The sequence below is a fragment of the Acomys minous genome (assembly GCF_964271855.1).
Source record: "Acomys minous genome assembly, chromosome: 2".
In the NCBI taxonomy this organism is placed as follows: Eukaryota; Metazoa; Chordata; class Mammalia; order Rodentia; family Muridae; genus Acomys; species Acomys minous.
In genome coordinates, this window is record NC_140484.1 from 1,650,618 (window position 1) to 1,673,376 (window position 22,759).

Genomic DNA, 22,759 nt, shown 5'->3' on the forward strand with positions numbered 1-22,759 from the left:
AAGCTTGAACCTGCTCTCGATCTGGCCTGGGACCTTTGTCTGACATCTGTTTCAAAGAGATACAGAAAGAAAGAAAAAAGGAAGGGAAGAAGGAAGGAAGCAAGCAGCAAGGAAGGAAGGAAGGGGGAAAGAAAGAAAAAAGAAAAAAAAAAACACTTTCAAATGGCCTAGTGATAAAACAAAACTCCATACGGAGATAGACATCAGTCATTAAAATACTTTGAATTCATCGCAGCTGGAGGAGTGCGGCCTGGGAACAGGAGCTGGGGGCGGGGAAGAGGGCCTAGGCCAGGGTAAGCAGATGCCCTCAGAATTCGTGGAGAAATAGGCCCCAAGAAAGCGAGCTAATGGGTCACAAATGCCCCGCCAAAACTTTTGTTCCATTCTGTGCTTCAGTTCCCAACAAGCACTGGGTGCACCTGTGTGTGGAACCTGGCCTGCCAGTCACCCCTACCCCCACCCCACCCCCAGTCACCCCTACCCCCCCCTCACCCCCAGTCACCCCTACCCCCCCACTCCCAGTCACCCCTACCCCCACCTCACCCCCAGTCACCCCTACCCCCCCACTCCCAGTCACCCCTACCCCCACCCCACTCCCAGTCACCCCTACCCCCCCACTCCCAGTCACCCCTACCCGCCCACTCCCAGTCACCCCTACCCCCCCACTCCCAGTCACCCCTACCCCCCCCACTCCCAGTCACCCCTACCCCCCCACTCCCAGTCACCCCTACCCCCCCCACTCCCAGTCACCCCTACCCCCCCACTCCCAGTCACCCCTACCCCCCCCACTCTCAGTCACCCCTACCCCCCCCACTCCCAGTCACCCCTACCCCCCCCACTCCCAGTCACCCCTACCCCCCCCACTCCCAGTCACCCCTACCCCCCCCACTCCCAGTCACCCCTACCCCCCCACTCTCAGTCACCCCTACCCCCCCCCCACTCCCAGTCACCCCTACCCCCCCCACTCCCAGTCACCCCTACCCCCCACTCCCAGTCACCCCTACCCCCACCCCACTCCCAGTCACCCCTACCCCCACCCCACTCCCAGTCACCCCTACCCCCCCACTCCCAGTCACCCCTACCCCCCCCACTCCCAGTCACCCCTACCCCCCACTCCCAGTCACCCCTACCCCCACCCCACTCCCAGTCACCCCTACCCCCACCCCACTCCCAGTCACCCCTACCCCCCCACTCCCAGTCACCCCTACCCCCCCCACTCCCAGTCACCCCTACCCCCCCACTCCCAGTCACCCCTACCCCCACCCCACTCCCAGTCACCCCTACCCCCACCCCACTCCCAGTCACCCCTACCCCCCCCACTCCCAGTCACCCCTACCCCCCCCACTCCCAGTCACCCCTACCCCCCCACTCCCAGTCACCCCTACCCCCCCCACTCCCAGTCACCCCTACCCCCCCCACTCCCAGTCACCCCTACCCCCCCCACTCTCAGTCACCCCTACCCCCACCCCACTCCCAGTCACCCCTACCCCCCCACTCCCAGTCACCCCTACCCCCACCTCACTCCCAGTCACCCCTACCCCCACCCCACTCCCAGTCACCCCTACCCCCCCCACTCCCAGTCACCCCTACCCCCCCCACTCTCAGTCACCCCTACCCCCCCCACTCCCAGTCACCCCTACCCCCCCACTCCCAGTCACCCCTACCCCCCCCACTCCCAGTCACCCCTACCCCCCCCACTCTCAGTCACCCCTACCCCCCCACTCCCAGTCACCCCTACCCCCCCCACTCCCAGTCACCCCTACCCCCCCACTCCCAGTCACCCCTACCCCCACCTCACTCCCAGTCACCCCTACCCCCCCCACTCCCATGGGATCCCAACTGCCATAGTTGAGTCTGGCAAGGCTCTTCCTAAGACTCCCCAGCAGGAGTGCCGTGCCACATGGGCATCCTCACCCTCTGATGTAGCGGTGGTGGGGGCATGCCAACCTCCAGTCCACCCCCAAAGAAGGAGTGTGCTGAATCCACGTTGTTTTAAGGATATGATTGGTCTGCACGTGACACGGTCCAGACAAGGCCCCTCCCTAGCTGACCTTTCCATTTCCGCACCAAAACCCCTCTTCTGTAGGCACTCTGGATCCATCCTATGTGTAATATCTGGACCAGATGTTGACAATGGCTGCCCAGGGACTGGGTAGATCACTCAGCGGTGTAGAGTGCTGGTGTAGCATGCACAAAGCCCTGGGTTCGGCCCTCGGCACTCACTCAGCACTTGGCATAACACAGTGTGGTGGTGTATGCCTGTAATCCCACAACTCAGGAGGTAGTGACAAGAGGTCATCCTTGGTTACATAGACATTTTGAGTTTTAGGCCAGTCTGGACTACATAAGATCCTGTCGCACACAAAAATAAAGAAAATAAGCGAGGGAGGGAGAGAGAGAGAGAGAGAGAGAGAGAGAATGAGAGGGAGAGTAAGAGAGAGGGTGGGGGGGGAGAGAGAGGGAGGGAGAGGGAGGGAGAGGGAGGGAGAGGGAGAGGGAGAGAAAGGCTCAGGTACCAGCCATCTCAGTCTTAAAAAGGCCTCAGAGGACATTGCCCATCCCTTTACACCTATGTGGCCTCAGGCCACCCATCCATCTACTCCCATCCTTTAGCTAAGGCCCCTCAGCATCTGTTGGGTGGGTTTGTGATACCTGAGAAGTACAGAGAAGGTTTCAGTGGAGAGGGGTTTGACGGTGGACCGGAGAAGGAGCATCATCTGAGAGCTGGGATACATCACAACGCAGCTAAGGCAAGAGGGACATGGCTCCCAGAGCGTAAATAGAGAAGCTTCCCAGGATGGAGTGTGTGTCTAGCTCTGAGTGGAGTACTGACTTGGACAGTGGTGGCTCAGGGTGACAAGGCCCTGTGGGGGTTTGGGGGGGCCAGTGGGGGGAAAGGGGGATGAAAGATGTGAACAAAATCCCCAAAGAAAGGAAGTCACAGTGTGGTCCAGGAATATGTTGTTCAGGTTACACCCAGCTACAGCTCACCAGCTCGACCTACCGTCAGGCATTCTTGTCAGGTAAGGCAGGTGTGGTCTGGTTTTGTTTGGTTGCTGTTTGGTTGTTGTTGTTGTTGTTGTTTCTATATAAATAGGAAAATAGAAATGCTGCTGCTCAGATGTAGCATGTCTAACATGCCTAGGAGAACTTCAGACAAGGGTCAGATTACAGAGGGCCTTAAGAGCGAAGGGAGGGAGGTGGGAAAGCTCTGGCAAGGAAGCTGGAGGAAGCGCCTATAGAGTCCCTCGGAGTTCACCAGAGCCAGACTGGACCAGGGGCCAGGGGAGGGAGGAACCATGAATGTAAAAAATGTAGGTAGAGGCCTGTGGTGCAGAAGGCAGGAAAAGAGCTCTCAGGACCCACTGCGGCTGCGCATGCAGAGGCTGCTGGCAGTCTTCCAAGGCAATAGCCAGAGCTCAGGTCATATTCACAGAGCTGGGAGCTCTTACTTACACATGCGATGTCACTGGGCCCTCTAACAACCCACAGCAAAACTGTTCTCACCACTGCCATCTTAAAGATGGGCAAACTGAGGCCCTAAAACATTAGTGAATGTAGCTGTTTCCCTCCTTGGCAGGAAACAGCTTCAACTGGAAGGTAACTAGACCCTCCCACCCAGATCCTGACTCCTCCGCCACTCTCTACAACCCCCATCACTGCACAACTCCGAAGGCCAAGGAGGCCATTTTCACTGACCATCAAAATCTGTCTACCTCGATTTCCCAGCCTACAAAGCCCTCCCCAGTTCCTTTGTTCCCCCCTGGGGATCTCAGAGAGCTCCTGCTGGTACAGCGAAGCAGGCAGGAGGTCAGATCTGAGCTGTGGTACTGTGAGGAAGTGAAACCTTGTGAGCTGGGGACCCATCCTGGGGCAACACAGCAGGAGACCTCCAAGCTGGGCCAAGCCGAGTGGGATGAAGATCAAAGGCAGCAGGGGGGGGGGGTGTAGGCTTGTGGCTCCAACAAGGAACAGAAGTGGGACTGCCTCCGTATCATTGCGTGTGACTGCACGGATGGACAGGGCTCTCTGGAGGGCCAGGACACTCCAAGTTGGGCTGCATGGCAGAGTCCTGCGTCCCCAGCCTGCCAAGATATCCTCACCCCAGGGCTGAAGATACAAGGATTGGGAAGGACTGTAAACGCCACCCTCCTTCAGCCAGGCCACTGGTGCTTTGCAGCTTCCTGGGGCTCAGCACAGGGCCTCGTTCTCCGGGAGCGCTGCTTTCTCCATCCTGTGTGATGCTGCATACCATATGCCTGGTGGCTCTGCCACTCACCAAAGTCTTCAGACATGCTTAGCAGGGCGTGTCCCTAGCTAAAGCATTGTCTAGGTGCTCAAGATCCCATGCAAAGCACAGTGACACTGATACACACTGAGGGATGCGAGACAGGGAGCATGGCTTCAGTCCTCCCCCCCAACCTGTGCCCCACCCCACCCCCCCCACCCCCGTGGCTGACCTGCTCCTGCAGAGCACTGGCCTGTCCAATCTGAGTATGTCAGGAAATCCCAGTTGCTAAGTATTTTTATTAAAGGAAGAATGTCCATCTTGTGTCCCTGTGTATTGTCCGTCTCCAGCAGTGAGTGTGGACTTCCTCTTTGTAGCTTATAACTGCCCCCAGCACCAACCACACGTCTTGGCAGAGGTTATGCCCAAAGGTATTTTGGAAATAAAGGGTTTTCCTGTCCTGGAGTGTGCGTTCAATTATTTGGTGCACGCGGTTGCGTGTGCATGCACACTTACACACCAAGAACTGTCTGCCTGACGAACAAGCGCTCTCTCTCTCTCTCTCTCTCTCTCTCTCTCTCTCTCTCTCTCTCTCTCTCTCTGCTCTGCCTTCCTGTTTTAAAAGCCAAGTCCAGTTGCTGGGCTGTCACTGGGGCAGCTCTCATCCGCCACAGCGGGTCCCGTCCGGCTGGTATCATATCACAGCATTCCAAGGGAAGGGGGCGTCAGGTGGGCCAGGCAGCCTCACTGGGAGCGCCCACACTCATACCATCCCAACACACACAACGGTCCTCACCAAGCCTGAAGGCTGCCCTGGATGGCACCATGTGGGATGGAAGGCCGAGGGAGGTTGGTTCCTTCTGGAGACTCCGTGGCAGATCTCTCTCTCCTAGCTTCTGGCAGTTGGTGGCATCCCTTGGCTTAGGACAATGTGGGTCCAACCTTTGCCTTCATTTTCACAAGAGTTTCCAAATTCTCCTCTCCTGAGAAGGGCAATCCTGTGATCCCATGGGAGCAGGACTCCATCTCCACAGGCTGTTTCCAAGCCGGGGCCCATCCATGGGTGGGTGGAAGCGAACTTACGGTAAGAGAGCTGCTGGGGACCCCAGAACTACATGTGGAACCAATAATGTGGAACCAGCAGCAAGATGCCTCTCTAGCCAGTGTGCTGCAGGCTTCTACCCACAATCCTGGGAACAGAGGCAGCAAGTCTCACGTGCCGGGCATGTCCCTCAGCATGCCCAGTCCAGCTCACTTGGCTGGTGATGAAGTTAGCACCAGTGTCATAGGCTGAGGCCTTTTGCTTGGAGGCTCTTCAGAGACCCCTCTGACCAGCACCACCTTCCTGTGATAACACTAAAGTCCTAAGAAGGACTTTCCTTAAGTTGCACTGTTGATGGGTGTCAGAACCAAACCCAGGGTCAGCTGTTGACTCTCTCTGGGTCCTCATATGTGGACATTACAGTTTCTAAAAGCACCTATGTATGGGTTGTTTGCAGGAGTCGGGGAAACACATTTCTCTACCTCCCTTCACTGAAGATACCTCAGGCTGCTCAAAGATAATAATGGTGTTATTATTTGACATAAATATGTTCACAGCCTTGTGAGAGGTGTGAATAAAGGCATCTTTGGAGAAGTGTAAATATATTTTCATTGTCACACAGGACCTAAGCTGATGCAATGGACACGCTCCTTCGAGTGTTACGGCTCCAGGAATAACCTCTAGGAACTCTTTCCATTTCCAACCAGATTGTCCCCGGGGCCACTACATGCCGCTGTTCTGGCAGAGTGATGATGCTGACCAGAGCCTGTGACATGCCAGGCTCTATTCCAAATGCTGGACACACCTTATCTCGTGTCCCATGCCAACCACCCTCTGGGAGAGGCCGTCCTTTCTCCTCCACCGAGGGGGAACCTGGGTCTGTGTTTACTCCACCGGTGTGTTTTTGTGCTTTTTCTCACCAGAACACCTCTGGGTTGGACAAGCGCTCTCCAGCTGCCACAGTGGCGTCATCCCTTCTCACCACAGCCAAACTCATTGCAAAAAAATGTATGGGACGGCTTCTCCAGCCACTTCGCTGGGACATCGGCAGGTCGTACTAGTTCCATCCGAAGCCCGTGTGAAAACCTTCACCGACCGGATTTGGAATTCTCTAGGAGACATGCTTCTGGGCATGTTGTGTCTGTGAGGGTGTTCCAGAGAGGGTTAGCTGAGAGTGGAGGTGTGCTCTGACTGTGGGTGCCACTGCTCCACGGACTAGTGTCCTTGACTGAATGAAAAGGAAAAAGAAGAGAGGCAGCTAAGCACCGCCATTTCTCCCTCTCTGTTTTCTGGCTGTGAACAGTAGCCTCTTTCTTTCCCATGTATTGCCTGCCATAAAAGACTCTATTCCTTCAAACTATGAGCCCAAGCAAACCCTTCCTTCTTCCATGAGGCACCTTTGTCAAGGTGTGAACCGGTGGTTTTGTCAAGCCTTGGACACGCTGTCACCCTAAAGAGAAAGCCGGTGCCAGGTACCAATCAATCCCGCTCCTGCCCGCCCTCGATCAGCCCAGAGCAACTGCCAATCTACATCTTATCTCTATGGAATTACCTGTTCTACACATTTCATAAAAGCAAAAGCAAGCACGTGACCTTTTGTGTCTGTCTTCTCCCAAGCTCATAAACATTGCAGAATGTATCCATAGGTCAGTGGGTGAACAACATTTCGCTGTGTGGATATGCCACATTAGGAGTGACACTTCAAAAAACCCTCCTCCCAAAACACAGATTGATATCTTTACTCAATAAATGATGTGTGAGTAACAAAGCCTCTTAAGGGACATGGTTAGAGGCCACCAAGGCTTCATTCTTTATGTCATAGCAGAGCCATGACCATAATTTTATCAAGAGGCTGTGCTGGGCCACACTAAGATTTTGTTAGTAAACTTTTCTTTTTATATGAAGTGGAAATCCAGAGTATAAACAGAGAAGTAAAGAATGGCTTCAGGCTTCCTCAGAAATCACAGACACAGGAACTGGGGAGAGATGTCAGTAAGGCTTTGCCAGAGCGTACACACACCTGTAATTCCAACTCTGGGCAAGCAGGGGGAGGCTGATCGCTGGCCTCACTCCATAGCAAGCTCCCAAGTTCCAGGTCAAATGAGAAGCACTATCTAAAAAACAAGTCAGGAGCCGGTGTGGTGGCCATGCCTTTAATCCTAGCACTCGGGAAGCAGGCGGATCGCTGTGGGTTCAAGGCCAGCCTCGTCTACAAAGTGAGTGCAGGACAGCCAAGGTTACACAGAGAAACCCTGTCTCCAAAAACAAAACAAAACAAAAATAAATAAATAAATAAATAGCAAGTCAGATGAAGCCTGAGGTACGACTCCAGCACATATGTGCACACATGCATGCTTCCATATGCAAAAAAACAACAGAAACAGGCAGGAGCTGTGAGGCAGGTTCCTGGCTAAACAGTTCTCTCAGGCTCAACAAACAGACTTACTAAGCAAGGCACTGAAAATGCCCTTACCACATATGCCGTGTTTCAGACCCACCCTTGGTTTCTGGGGCCAGAGCCCTGGATCAAGTTTTCTTTTGTGGAAATGTTGTTTTCAGCCAATCAGAAATTTAATAGAGCCGGAGATGAACTCCTCCCTAGCCTCCTAGAGCCATCCCAGGCTAAGAAGCAGCCTAGGGACCAGCAGGAGCGGATTGTAGAGGGAACCCTTGACCTAGAAACTTGAAAAAGCATCCCACAGTCACAAAACCCTGTTGTTCCTTCCCCAGGGGAACTCACAGAGGAGCAGAAATGTCTAAGGCGGGGAGACAAACCCTCATACCTTAAGCTGCTGCTGTCCTGGTGGCCTGTGATCCAGACATTGCGTGGGCTCCTGCAAGTGAGAGTGGGGAGTGTCTACTCATAAGTTTCCAGACAGACATTTTCCACTTCTCTCTAGTATCTTAGACTCCGCGTTGCAGGTTCAGGCCACCCCACCCCACCCCAGTTGGAGCCTCTGCAGCATCCATGAGATTCTACAGGAGAAGCAGAGTGTCAGTGAGCCTCAGAGGTTTGTGACCTCTGTGCCAGCTTGGACCAGCCTGGCTGATGTGACTGTGAAAGGTGCCGGGTGGCAAAGCCAGAGAGTCTAAGCTTGGGTCCAGCTTCCTAGCTGATCTGTGTCTGGCCTCTTACTTCTGGGCTCCTATTTGTCCTTCTCCAAAGTGAAGCACTCTGTTGGAAGGCACTCATATGCTGATTATGATACATTTAGTAGAGGCTATCTAGGGGGCTGTGCCGAGCAGATTTTTAGTCTGTGATCGATTATTAATGTCTGCCCCGGGCAAAGGCGACAGAGCGGGGCACCCCGACTTCCCACGCATTGCCATTCTGGGCATGGCTATCCAAAGTCATCTTGTGTGGTTTCATGCTTCCTCTTGCTTTAGTTCTTTGTCCCTTCCGAGAATCCATTTCTGAGCTGTTACCATCCACCTCTGTCAGCGGTCTACACGTGATAAGGAGTAAGGCTGTGCCATGGAAGCCAGGGGCAGCCCAGGAGAGAGGAGGGTAGATATACTAGAGATCAGAAAGGCTAGCCAACACAGAGCTAGATCCCACAGACCGCGGAGCAGCTGACACGGGCACGCCGCCGCGGACCATCGGGCTGTCTAGCACGGGCCAAGCACACGCTATTGCCTCCATCTACTGGGACAGGTCAGAGAGGACTGGAGGAAGCGGGGAGCGCCATAAGGTACCTGCCGTGCTGTGCAAGCACGGGGACCTGGGTGGGGGCCCTAAAACCTAAAACTTATGCAAAAATGTCAGGTGAGACGGAATGTGCTTAGAATCCCAACACAGGGAAGAAAGACAAAGACAAGTAGATCCCTGGGAGGGGGGCATTAGGGGAGGGGTTGCTGGCCAGAGGTCAGGAGGGGGGAGTGGGGGGGGGGCGGGGTTGCCGGCGGCTTGATTAGCCAACTTGGTGAGTTCCAGGCCGAGTAAGAGACTCTTGTTCCATAAACAAGGTGGACGGCACCCGAGGAAGGAAACCAGAAGTTGATCTGTGACCCCGGTGTGTACACACACACACACACACACCAACATGTGAACATACCTGTACATACACACATGTGCACTAAAAATGGCCTGAGATGTAGTAGCCCAGTGGTAGCAAGAATAGAAAAAAACCAAAGAGATTCTGAGGCAATAGCAGAACGCGCACCTGGCGTAACTCCGCCAGGAAAGAGGGTCTTTGAGACGCTGCATTGAGGACCCTGTCCTAGGGGCTTTGGGGTACCTGGCACTAAGGGATCCTGCTTCCTCAAAACAACCCAGCAGCATCCGGGTGCCGTCCTCCACTCTCGGTGCTCGGTGCTCGGAGGCTCCAGGCCTGGACCTGTGAACTGTTCAGAAACAGGGTGGGTGCCCCCTGAGCAGGGCAGAAGCTTGCTATCTCACCACGGAGGCCCCGGCGTCCACCAGTTCCAATAACACGATTAGTCATTTTTCATTCCTGAGATGTCTGCCCATGGGTGGGTGCCTGTGTGCATGTGTGAGGGTGCATGTGCCTTCCGAGAAGGGAAATCCATATTCTCTCTCTTCTGCCCGAATTAATCACATAAATCTTCTATAAGGAGCTGATAAATGAATCGCAGATGGCTCTGCCCTTTTACAGGTTACAGAAAGCACCCGTTACAGTCCTTTTAATTTATCAGAGGGAAAAAGATGCCGTCCTGTGCCCTTCCCTCTCGCAGTAATAATCAGAACCAGCCTATTTTCCGAGGGTCCGAGACTCATTTTCAAAAAATGTGTATCAATAGATGTAACAGTGGGAGGAATATTTTTGCCAAGTTCCAGCCTCCAGCACAGCAAAGGTGCCCTGGCTGGGGAGAGCGTTTATAAAACCACATTTAATAAAAGAGAGTGTTATATTAAGTGTGTTTGCTAGTGTATTTCAGCATATGGTTTCCATATCAGGCGGAAAGATGGCAAACACATGCTTTTACCTTCTTCCGAAGCTTTCTGCGAGGCGTCCCCTCTGACGGGTGGTGAGATGGGAGGGTTTTGTTTTGGGCTTTTTGTTTTGTTTTATTCTTTTTGGGTTTTTTGTTTGTTTGTTTTTTATTTGGGGGGTGTTTTTATTTTTTTATTTTGGATGTGAGCATGTTATTTTGTTAGGTTTTACAACCTAATCTCAGTGAAAAAGCGTGGGGGGATGTCCGCCAAGTGTGTGGAAACTTTTTCTACTTATATAATTAGCCCAGGAAGTTGCCTAGCTGGCTTTCTGCAGAGGCCCTTGTATCCTCCCGGATGCCGCCTCCTCTCCACAGCACAAGGAGCTGGCTGACCTGACAATGTGACTCCACCTCAGTCACACAGAGCTCCTGGATTTTAAATGCGAACTTTGCAATAGCAGGACAAACAAGCTCTGAGAGTGGCTGCTTAGTTTTGTGTCCTCAAAAGTTTCCGCAGAGCAACCACTCCCCTGTTCAGAGACCTGGTTGGCACGTGGGGCTTTGTGTGTGTTGTATGCATGTGTGTGGCTGCACTTGCCTGTGTGTCTATCTACGTGGAAGCCAGAGGTTGAGGTCAAGTGTCTCCCCCAGCACGATTCACCTTATTTTGGAGATAGGATCTTTCACTGAACCTAGAATTCATTGTTTGTGACAAAATGGCTGGCTAGCGAGTTCCCAGAATCTGTCTCTCTTCATCCCCAACACCAGGACTGTGGGCACATGCCGCTAAGCCTTATTTTTTATGTGAGCGCTGGGTATTTGAACTCAAGGCTTTGTGCTTGAGGAGCCTGAATCTTTTCCTACCACAACATCTCCAGGACTGGGGATTTTATCAGGTAGGACCCTGGAGTCAGAGGCATTTGGCTATGACTCGGTAAGCATGGATTCCTGCAAAGGCAGCTGGGAGCAACCTCTCTAGCCTACCTCCACAACACAGTCTAACAAATTCTTAATTCTAGAATGATCTGAGAGGCCAAGAGGCTATATTCTATCGAAAATGGGGGGGGGGGGAGGCCTCTGAAGCCAGGCTGGCTTGCCCACCCCCTCCCTACTGACCTGAGCAGATCTGCCTGAGCCAGCTATAAATCTACTGGTACCATTTCTTTTTCGTCACTTTCCTAATCCTGTGCCCTTGGTTTCATGTGCTGTAATTACTAACATCTGCTTTCTGAGCCCAGATCGCACGGAGTTTGCAAAGGCAGTTCTTGGTCCTGAACAATGGTCACAGCTGTTTCATTTAGCCTAGGGCCAGCACTTCCTGTTCGGTCTACATCTGCCCTTCTGTGTCCAATTTCGGTTTCGGGGTTGTGTTTTGTTTTCTTTTTTTTTTTCTCCTCCCATCATCTGACCTTACTATATGTTTAAGAAGAATTTTTAACTTAGCACTGTAGCTAGGATTTTTAACACATACGCTTATTCTGTTGGCAACAGGCAGAGAGAGACATGAGGGGATCCAGAATACGCCCCCAGCAGCTAACGTGGTGGGGGGAGCAGTGGAGCAGTGAAGAATTGGCTTGAGACCCTAGCAGCAGCCTCTGAAAAAATTCCTGAGGCCTGAAGGCAACCTCTCTGGAAAATAGGTACAGGAAAGATGGGCTAAGTTGATATGCCCCCTCCTACACACACACACACACACACACACACACACACACACACACACACACACACACGCTCATCTCCTTGGCTTCCTTCTTTGATGGAGGATCACCAAGCATCCTCTCAAGACAGAAGTTCAGTGGTGGCCTCTCACATGCAGAGGCTCCTCTTCTTTGGGCAGCAAAAAACAAAAAATAAAAAATAAAACACTCAAATAAGGAAAGACTTAGACAAGTCCAGCTTCACTTTTACCTTGCAGTCAACAGCTCTGTGCCTGACACCCAGGGAATCCCACAGGACAGACAAGGCAGTGTGAAATGGGCAGAGTAAAGGAACATGGCCTTGCATGAACTTCATGGGCCCCTTAGCATACGTGACTATTTGTGGATGTAAGGGACAAATAAAATGGGAACTATACCCACTCCTGCCCTTCTATACATTCCAGACATCCCATACTCAAAGTCTCTGGCCTGGCCGGCACACAGGTGTCATGTTGTTAATATGAGACCCCCACCACAAGCACCAGGCTAGGTGCTTTCATGCCTTGATGGATGATCATCACCCTGGAAGCGGGGAAACCCCAGTCTTCCTGAGGATAAAATGCAGGAAGGCACAAGTGTCCTGTGATGCTGAAGACAGAAAGTGAGAGTCTTACCGTCTGTGCTTTTGGTTGGATCCAGGGAGGGCAAAGGCCCAGGAGTTACCACTTCTTCCTTTACTTTCCCTAACAGGTGACAACATTGGGCCCCAGTAAGAAGAAGCTGTTAGTCTACAGCTTGAGCTTGTACGGCAACATAGAGCTGTGCAGAGGGCAGCTGCCTGCTGCTCTTCTCCCCACCTTGGTGTGGTGTCACTTTCCACCTTAGCTCTTCTCTGCTCTCTTTGAAAGGCTTGTTCTATCTTAATTACGTATATGTGTGTGTAGGTGTGTCCATAGGAGATCAGGTCCCTGCTGAGCCCTGAGGACTCAGGTCTCCTTAGAGCTGGGATAGCAGGTGGTTTTGAGCGGGTGCTGGGAACATTACCCAGGCCCTCCGCAAGAGCAGCATGTGATCTTAAGCACCGAACCATCTCTCCAGCTCCTCTTCTCCGACCTCCCCTCCGAAGTGGCTCTGAACCCTCTTCCCATGTAGGTAGAGTGAGGCAGCCCAGGAGGACCCTGAAGTTCAGCTCTTACGTCTGAAGCCCACTGTAATAGGCTGGCTTCTGGCTACTTCTGGAGAGCTGTCTCCAAGCAGCTCCCAAGACAAGAACTGGCTCAAATATATATCTGATGAATGGCTGAACTGAAAGCAGGCAAGAGAGCTGGTCCAAGCTAGCAGGCACTCCATAGGGCCCTTCCCAGCACTGGAATCCAAAGTGCAAATCCTAAGCTGTCACTGAGGCTCCTCCGCCTGCCCAACCGCCTGATCTGAGCTGGCCATGCCCAACAGCCATGCCCACTGCACCAGTCCCTGCCCCCACTCCTGGCCCTGCCTCCCCCAACACATTTCCTTCTCTTTCTCACTCACTCCTTTTCTTCTTAAAGTTAATTGCAACTTTTTTTCCTTAGCGCCCTGATCTGGATAAGCCACATCTCATTAGAAAAAGATTTAGTCGGAGCCAAAGCAGGCTGGAGAAGGAATCCCTAATCAACAGAGAAAAGATTTGGGTGTAATTGCTCTCTCCCGCCATTCTCACCCCCTCCCTCTTCCAATCTTTTTCTGCTCATTAATCTGAAAAGAAAGTCACAGGCTAATGTCTTGGTGTTCAAGTATGTGCTGCAGCAGCCAGCAAATCCAGGAGCTTGGGGATCGGGGGGGAAGGGAAGGGGTGTTGCTCAGAAGGCTGTGGTCCCCGGTGGGGTGCATCAATGCAGTGGTTTGTGGGGGCTGTTGAAGCATTCAAGTCGGGAGAGTCTGCTTGTTAGTTTATTTGTGAAATGCTGTTGTTGTTGGGATGTTATTATGATGGTTGTTGGTGTGGAAGTATGAAGTGGTGTGTGTGTGTATGCACGTGTGTGTGTGTGTGTGTGTGTGTGTGTGTGTGTGTGTGTGTGTGTAATGCCCTTTGGTTATTGATGTGGGTTTGAAATATTCTGATTATTAGGTATATAAGTATGAACCCCTTTGTTTTGCTGTTGTGTGTGCTTCCTTCCTTCTTTGGGCATTGTGAATTACCTAATGCATGGTCCCCTTTTGTTTTCTCAATGCTTGAGATATTCTGACAGGTGTGTAAATGTTGACACAGAGAGAGTGAACTAAGGAGCAAACGTCTTCACAGGTAGGAGTCCTGGTCTTTCACCTAGCAATAAAATAGCACCCTATTTTTATGTTCTCTCTCCAAAATTTGGAGTTTTCCCCCCAATAACAAATTATCAGTGGTTGAGGGAGAGTTGTATGTTTGAATTTTTGTTTATTTGGTTTTTATTTTTGTTTTTAATTGAAAAGGTAATGTGTGTTCAAAATGAAGAGAAAAAAAAAAAAACCAAAACCAAAAATACTACACTGCTAAAGTGTAGCTACTAAGAGGGGCTGAATCACAGAAGGTGTCTTCCTTGGCACCTAGACCCAGACACCTTCCTTGGGTCTCCTTCCTCGCTCCTCTTACCCATGCCTCCCAGATGTGGGCGCTGCCAGCTGGTGTTGTTTGTCACAGACAACCCTGAACGTGTCTCTTCAAGTAACCACTCACCTCAGAGGTCATTCTTCCTGAGCACAGACCTGGGCTCTGCTCTGGTTTTTAACACATAAAATAGTTAATTGAGAGGAAATAACAGGGTACCTCTTTTCTGACATGCAGGGCTCTGGGGAACCAGTTCTGCCCAGTGAAGAACAGCCATGTTAGCCTAGCACGATGCTAAGCCTTACGCTCCAGTTGGTGTTCAGGAAAACCCAAGGAACCATGCCCCCCCCCCTTATAGATGAGGGTACTGAGGCATAGACAGATCCTGGTCAGATGCACGTGGCCCACGGCAGAGCCAGAACACGAACCCAGGTCGTCTGACAACAGAACTCTGGGCAAAGAAAGGGCCTCCACTAACCTGAAGCGGTGCCAGCTGTCTACGTACCCCACGTGGTCTCACCCAGGACCCTCCCCTTGTTCTCACTGATGACCCCTTAGTCCAGCTCTGTGGCCCTGACCTTGGCCCCCTCCAGGAGCCCCAGAGATGGCTGCTGCCAGGAGAACCCAAGTTCCCACTACCTCCCATGCAGGTAGGTGAAGCCAGGCTTCACCTGTTTCCAAAGCGTAGACCGTTCGTCACTACAGTCTGTCTCCTTAGTAACTCTCAGTGGCAGGAACGGCCACAGAGGGCACATCCACTCCAGGCACGGAGCTGTCTGAAGCACCATGAGGCAAGCTCCCAAGGACGAACACCATTTACTGTCTCAAGGTGTCCAGGGTCCCGGCTCTGGGGCCCTGGGACCAAGCCCACCGCAGGGAGAGTGTGCTGCGGCAACTGTCAACCACCTCCTTATCCCAGCTCAGCTCACTGAACGTGTTAAAAAAAAATGACAGAGGACACAGGAAATATTTACAGAGACTGTGAAGCCCCCAGGAAGAAGGATTATCAAAGGTTGATGTTGGCCTGCTGAGAGCGAGGAAAAGCCTAGAACAGACTGACCACCTGGACAGTAGTAGACACTGGCCACGAGAAGCTGTGGAGCATCTGAGCAAGAGCCACAGTGAGGCCCATAAGAGCAGACTGCACCAGATTTTGAAGACGCCGTGTGAAATGAAGCCATGAGCGGACAGAGCACCTGGCCATTCACCGGACACCAGCTCGAGCGTTGAAGATGGGACATAAGACAACTTTTAAATAGCAGCGACGGTTCACACCGTGCTTTGATCACTCACGTGCCAGCCTGGCTGCATCCTTATGTGAACAGTGCTAACTGAGAACAGACACCGGAGAACCACTTCAGAAGGCAGGGGTCTCCTCACAAGGGCCCAGAGGCAGCCTACCAGTCAAAAGCAACAACAGCACAGGACTCCGACTGCTGCCTTGTGGCAGTGGTGCAGGGGAGGGCTCCTCCACACAGGTACAGACTAGGAGTCAAGCTTTGATTTGGTTTCATAGGCAGGATCTGAGGACCACCTTGAATTTGGGTTCTCCTGCCCTTGAGTGCTGGGCGTACAAACATCACACCCGGAACCCAGAAAAGCCTTTGAGTGGGTCTGACACGTGCGCCAGGGATGCAAAGTCAGAGGACCCGTCTTTGCGCACACTGCTCAAGCAGGCTGCAGGGTCTGGTGGTCAGGGTAAACTTGGGAAGCTCCCATCCACCCCGTAGGCCTCAGTTTCCCCATCTGTCAGAGACTGGGCTAGATCTATGTTCTCTCAATTTTGCAGGATCCATAGTGACGCCCCTCACCCCGACCCCCACCCCCACCGCGCAGATGCTTCCTCCCACGTGACTGAGGGTGAGCTGCAGGGGCGGCTGGGTCTCTTGGTGAGGGATAACCTCTCTGGTGTCGCCTGTAAATGAGAACAAAGGGCCCAGACTTTAAAACAGTGGCTCTCAAGTTTCTTACTGCTTCAACCCTTTAATACAGTCTCTCATGCTGGGGTGACCTCCCAAAAAACCCATAAAATTATCTTCCTACTGTCGTGAACCATAATGTAAACATTTTTTGGAAATAGAGACTTACTAAAGGGGTCGCGACCCACCGGTTGAGAACCACTGCTTTAAGGGTCTGCTGCTCTGGGAATTCGTGGAATGATGCCACTTACATATCGGTGAGTGTCTGTGGATAAATGCTGTCGTCATCAAAGCGGTGATAGTCGGACCCGCTGATTGGCCAGTTCTGGGTCAGGAGCTCTAGCGACGCCTACCCCTGAAGCCTCCAACCAGACACACTCAAATACTGAATTTGATCTAAGGCAGTTTCACCTTGAACTTGGCCTTTGAAGGTTTTGTTACCGCCACAACTCAATTCCCTGATTGAATCGGTAACAGAGGCACCGGGGGAGAAGGCTGACTGACCCGGGGTGGGTGTCGGGGCTGGTTCCTGGAACGTCATCTGCCGAGTGCTCAGAAGAAGACTAGAGACTTTACGCCTGGGCATGAGTTAGGGGCTAACTTCTTTCCCCAGATAGTAGAGGGCAAACGACATTTTCTGCCCTTTTGGGGGAGTGACGCAGATCCACTCCGCTGGCCGCCTCCAACCCCTCCTCCCGCCGTGGGAGCCTGCCTGACCTTGTTTCTGTTCAACAGTTTCTCAGATTTTTTACACCTGAATTTTGGTAAACAACCTCCTGTGCCACGGAGCCTTATCGGCTCCCTAGAGGCCTCCTACACCAAACGCTTTTGTTAGGGGCAAAAGCCTGCCTTAGAAGTAAGTGGGGCGGCAGCTCGCTCCTCCCGGCGCAGCTATCTGGCATTTGAGAGACTTTGGAGTTCAAAGCGCCGCCGCTCAGCGGTCTCTGGCGTTCCTCGGCTGCCCTCTTCTGGGAAGCCCTGGTATGACGTGGTCTGCTGGCAGGCAAGCTAATTCAGGAGGGGTGAGGCCTGGGTACTCACTCACTCAATCAAGAAACATTTATTGAGAAGAAATTGAGCATGCGTCATAGTCCTGGGCGCTTGGGATTTATCACTAAGCAAAACAGACACATATCTTGTTCTCCTGCGCCGTGGTTGTGCAAAAGCGATCAGCGGGCGAAGAGAAATTAAGCTTAATACGTGACAGGGGAGCTGGAAATAGCAGGTGATACAAAGCCAGCCGCAATTTATTTTCACAGTAAGCTTCATGGAGAAAGTGCCTTTGGACAAAGTACTTGAAGGAAGCAGGGGGCTCTGCTTTGAAAGTAGGAGTCTAAGTGGTAGGGAGATGCCAGTCTGCCAAGGGCTGGCTGCCGTGAAACGCCACGACCAAAAGCAAGTTGGGAATGAAAGGGTTTGTTTGGCTTGCATGGCCACTGAGGGAAGTCAGGTCAGGAACTCAGACTGGACAGGAACCTGGAGGCAGCAGCTGATGCAGAGGCCACAGAAGGGTACTGCTTACTGGCTTGCTCCCCGTCCATGGCTTCCTCAGCCTGCTGCTTATAGAAGCCAGTACCACTGGGCAGTGGTGGCGCACGCCTTTAGTCCCAGCACTCGGGAGGCAGAGGCAGGCGGATTGCTGTGAGTTCAAGGTCAGCCTGGTCTACAAAGTGAGTGCAAGACAGCCAAGGCCACACAGAGAAACCCTGTCTCAAAAAATCTAAATAAATAAATAAATAAATAGAAGCCGGTACCACCAGCCCAGGGGTGGCACCGCCCACAGTGAGATGTCCCGCCCCCCCAGTCAATCACTAATTAAGGAAATGTCCTACAGGCTTGCCTGCGGCAGATCTTATGGAGGCATTTTCTCACTTGAGGGGCTCTCTTCTTACATGACTCTAGCCTGTGTCAAGTTGACATAGAACTAGCCAGCTCGTTGTGTACTCATGCAGAGAGACCTGGGTTGGATTCCCCAAAACCCTTGACTTATATTGGAAAAGCCAAGCACGGTGGTACAGGCTTACAATTTCAGGCAGGAGAAGCAAAGCCAGGCCACCTGGGGTTTGATAAACAATTGGCCCAGTGAGAGACCCAAGGTTAACCTCTGGTAGAGCATGCATGCATGCACACTCACGCACATGTATACTCACAGCTATGCACACTCACACACATACACACTCACACACATGTATACTCACAGGCATGCACACTCACACATGTATACTCACACACACACTCATACACCTGCACACTCATGCACATGTATACTCACACACATACACACTCACACACATGCACAGTCACACACATACACACTCACACACATACACACTCACACACATGCACACTCACACACATACACACTCACACACATGCACACTCACACGCATGCACACACAAAAGAGTGAGATGGCAGAGAACGTGGGGCAAAGGCCCTTCGTTGAAATGTGTGTGGGATCCTGGAGTGTATGGAGGGAGGGAGTCGGGGAGAAGGAGCCAGAGGGGTGACCAGAGGGGAAACACCAGGGGTGGGGCCTCTTGGGCCAGCTTTGGAGGGCTGCCTCTATAATGCTACTCTGGCTGCACCACAAACACCACAGGTTTCGTGACTTAAACAACACACACTTAATTACTTGCAGTTTTAGGGGCTGGAAGTTCAAACTCAGTGTGCCAGAAGTTCTGCTTCTCCAAGGGCCCCCTTCCCAACATTAAGGCTGCGTCCTTGGGCTGTGTCCCCCGCCCCCCTGGAGCCTGCTACTGCAAACATGCAGGCAAGCCACAGTGCACATATAAATGTAGGGGAGGAACAGGCGCCCTCTGCCTACACGCTTTGGCTTCAAGGCTGTTCCAGGGGTGCGGTGGAGACCACGATGCCAAGACACTGGGAGACACTCTGGTGAGTCACTTCATTTACTCAGTGGTGACGTAAATAAAATGGGCCCCAAGTTCAAGATGGACTGTTCATGTTGAAAGTGATGTGAGGCACTGTGGGTGGGTGCGGTTTAGAGTTGTGAGAATGTGTCTGTGTGAGTGTGGGTGTGGAGGTGTGAGTGTATGTGTGTGAATCTAAGTGTGGATAGGTATGTCTATAGAGGGTGTGCACATGTCTGGGTGGTGGGATGTAGATGTGTGCCTGTGTGAAATGCTGATGGTGTGTATTCCCTCCTTTCCCCTCCCTCCCCTCCCCTCCCCTCCATCCCCTCCCCTCCCCGCCCCCTCCCTTCCCTTCCCTTCCTTTCCCTTCCTTTCCATTCCCTTCCTGAGCACTTTGAAAGGCCCCACAAATTCTTCCTCCCTCCCCTCCAGGTATCCCATTCCGTTCTGTCCTTCTGGGTAACATCATAAATGTCCCTTGGGCAGTGAGTCCTTGCTTCCAGTCCTGAATGACCTTTTAGTCCCCCCCCCCACACCACCAATTTGTTCTAGCCTTGAAGTCTCTGCCTGGTTAGACCCAGTCTCCCACCATTTTTAAAGGGAAAGTGACTGTGTTGTTTGTTTTTCCTAATGTCATCCATGACGATGAGAAACTAGGATAAGCCTGAAGTCTCCAGCAGGGTGTTCTTGAGACTAAGGCCTGGAAGCCTGTCTGGACCACCGAGCAGGTGCAGCTCACCCAGCAGAGTGGCTTTCCCAGACCCGCAAACAACTGTGCTGCAGCCCAAGATGGGAGAAGGAGGTCCAAGCCCAGGAACCAGACTGGAGCTGGGAGTCAGCCTTAGAATCTTCTATGATCTGTCTGTCTGTCTGCCTGCCTGCCTGCCTGTCTGTCTGTCTGCCTGTCTGGGAGAAGGAGGTCCAAGCCCAGGAACCAGACTGGAGCTGGAGTCAGCCTCAGAATCATCTATGGTCTATCTGTCTGCCTGTCATCTATCTATCCATTTATTTAAGCAACATGTTTAATTATTTTTTCTAGGTGTTGTAATCAACTCCAAATGAGGGGCTGGAGAGATGGCTCAGGGGTTAAGAGCACAAACCACTCTGTCAGAGGACAAGATTTAGTTCCTAGCACCAATATCAGGTAATTCTCAGTCACATGTAATTCCAGGGGATCTAACGTCCTTTTCTGAACTCTGTAGGCATGTGTGCCCACGCACGCACTCACGCACACGCACGCATGCACACACGCGCATGCACACACACACACACATGAAGAAGAAGAAAAAGAAGAAGAAGGAAGAGGAGGAGGAGGAGAAGAAGAAGAAGAAGGAGAAGAAAATGACTATCGTAGACAACTTGAGACTCTGGGGGAAATGCCATAAAGGACACTGAGACAACAACAGTGGTACCCTCCCCCCTCTTCCCCTCCCTCCTTCCTCCCCCTCCACCAGCTCCTCCCCCTCCCTCCTCCTCTCCCTCCTCCTTCTCCCTCTCCCTCCCTCCTCCTCCCCCTCTTTCCTCTCCCTCCCCTCCCTCCCCCTTCCCCTCCACCAACTCCTCCCCTCCCTCCCCCTCCCCCTCCACCAACTCCTCCCCCTCCCTCCTCCTCCCCCTCCCTCCATCTCCCTCTCCCTCCTCCTCCCTCCCCCTCTCCTCTTCCTCTCTCCCGCACACCCCATCTCCCATCCCCCCCACCGCCCACCCAGTCACACACTAATTCTAATTAAGCCTTGAAACTAGAATTAGAGACCAGTGGTACTTCCCACTGATTCACAAGTACTTAGACACCACATGTGGCCAAAACACAGGACGGGACTAGCAGAAGAGCCACCAAGCCGTCACAGTGACCTTGTGCATACATCACTGAGCCTTCTGGGACCAGAAAAGCAAAGACTGAATGTCTGCCCGTCTCTGCAGGGTACTCTGTGATCCTGAGTGTAGGATTAGACAGTTAAAGTCTGTCTCCATGACACATGCGGGCAAAAAACCTTCAGTCCTCTGGTGCCACTGCACAATGAGGGAACTGCCATGGGCAGACTGTTTTTCTTTAGGGTTCCATGCTATGGTTTGATGTTGGGGGGCTGGGCTGGACCTATGCTGGACCTGAGCTCTTAGCAGTCCACCTAGGTCTTGGGTTACAGGCAATAGACACCATCACACCTGCTTTTGCTTTGCTTTTTTAGAATAGATTGTGGTGCTCCTAACAGCTGTCCAACAAGTGTCTGTGTCTTGCTACTATTGGTGCAAGAAGTACATGGAAGACAATGGAAGTTTCTAAGTCTGGAAATGAATGCGGCCATTGGGAAAATGACCCAGGAGCCTTTGGGCTGAAAACACATGAGAATAAAGCCACCAGTGAGAGGTCAATCACTCTCTGTAAAAAGAAGTGAATTTTCTGGTCCTGGGGAGATGGCTCAGTCAGTAAAGTGTTTGCTATGCAAGCATAAGGACCTGAGTTCCCATCCCCAGCATCCATTTTAAAAAATCCCTACCTGCTTATACACATCTGTCACCCTAGCTGAAAAGGGTGGAGACTGGCCAGCAAGTTTAGCCAATTAGTGAGCTCCTGATTCAGTGGAAGACCTTGTCTTAAGAAATAAGGCAGAAGAAAGGGGTCGATATGATCAAATTATATTACATTGTATGAAATTCTCAAAGAATTAATAAACACTATAAAAATAAGGTAGAAAAGGATCAAAAAATAGTTATCCACTACACATGACCACACTTATTCACAAATGCACAAGCACACACACAGATACACATACTACACATACAAACAGTTTAAGTGAAATTTCTGCTGTTGCAGTAAATATGTAGGGAACGGCTTGTGATGAGAAAAGGTCTATTTTGGCTTATGGCTTTGAAGCTTCTAGTCTGTGTCAGGAGCCTATGGTAAGGCAGCGTATTGTAGCAGATCTAGTGGCAGACAAAAAGTGCTCAGCTGATGGAATCAAAGGAGAGAAAGAGAAGGAAGAGAGGAGAGGAGCAGGGAAGGGGGGAGGGGAGAGGGGAAGGGAGGGAGAGGAGAGGAGAGGGGAGGGGAGAAGAGAGGGGAGGGGAGGGGAGGGGAGAGGAGAGGAGAGGAGAGGGGAGGGGAGAGGGGAGAGGAGAGGGGAGAGGAGAGGGGAGGGGAGGGGAGAGGAGCAGGGAAGAGGAGAGGAGAGGGGAGGGGAGGGGAGAAGAGGAGAGGAGAGGGGAGAAGAGGAGAGGGGAAGGGAGGGGAGAGGGGAGGGGAGGGGAGGGAGAGGAGAGGAGCAGGGAAGGGGGGAGGGGAGAGGGGAGGAGAGGGGCGGGGAGAGGAGGAGAGAGGAGAGGGGAGGAGAGAGGAGGAGAGGAGAGGAGAGGAGAGGGGAGGGAGAGGAGGAGAGAGGGAGAGGGAGGGGAGAGGAGGAGAGAGGAGAGGGGAGGGGAGAGGAGGAGAGGGGAAGGGAGGGGGAGGGGAGGGGAGGGGGAGGGGAGAGGAGAGGAGCAGGGAAGGGGGGAGGGGAGAGGGGAGGAGAGGGGCGGGGAGAGGAGGAGAGAGGAGAGGGGAGGAGAGAGGAGGAGAGGAGAGGAGAGGAGAGGGGAGGAGAGGAGGAGAGAGGAGAGGAGAGA

General features: G+C 52.4%; 1 long non-coding RNA gene across 1 annotated transcript in view; it reads left to right on the forward strand.

Annotated features, from left to right (window-relative positions):
- Positions 1 to 21,529, forward strand: part of LOC311585107 — a 45,561-nt gene extending 24,032 nt beyond the window's left edge. The window contains exons 2-3 of the long non-coding RNA XR_014775098.1: positions 20,199 to 20,303; positions 21,346 to 21,529. This is a non-coding gene — a long non-coding RNA (uncharacterized lncRNA). The remainder of the gene's footprint in view (positions 1 to 20,198; positions 20,304 to 21,345) is intronic.
- The last annotated feature ends 1,230 nt before the right edge of the window (positions 21,530 to 22,759 follow it).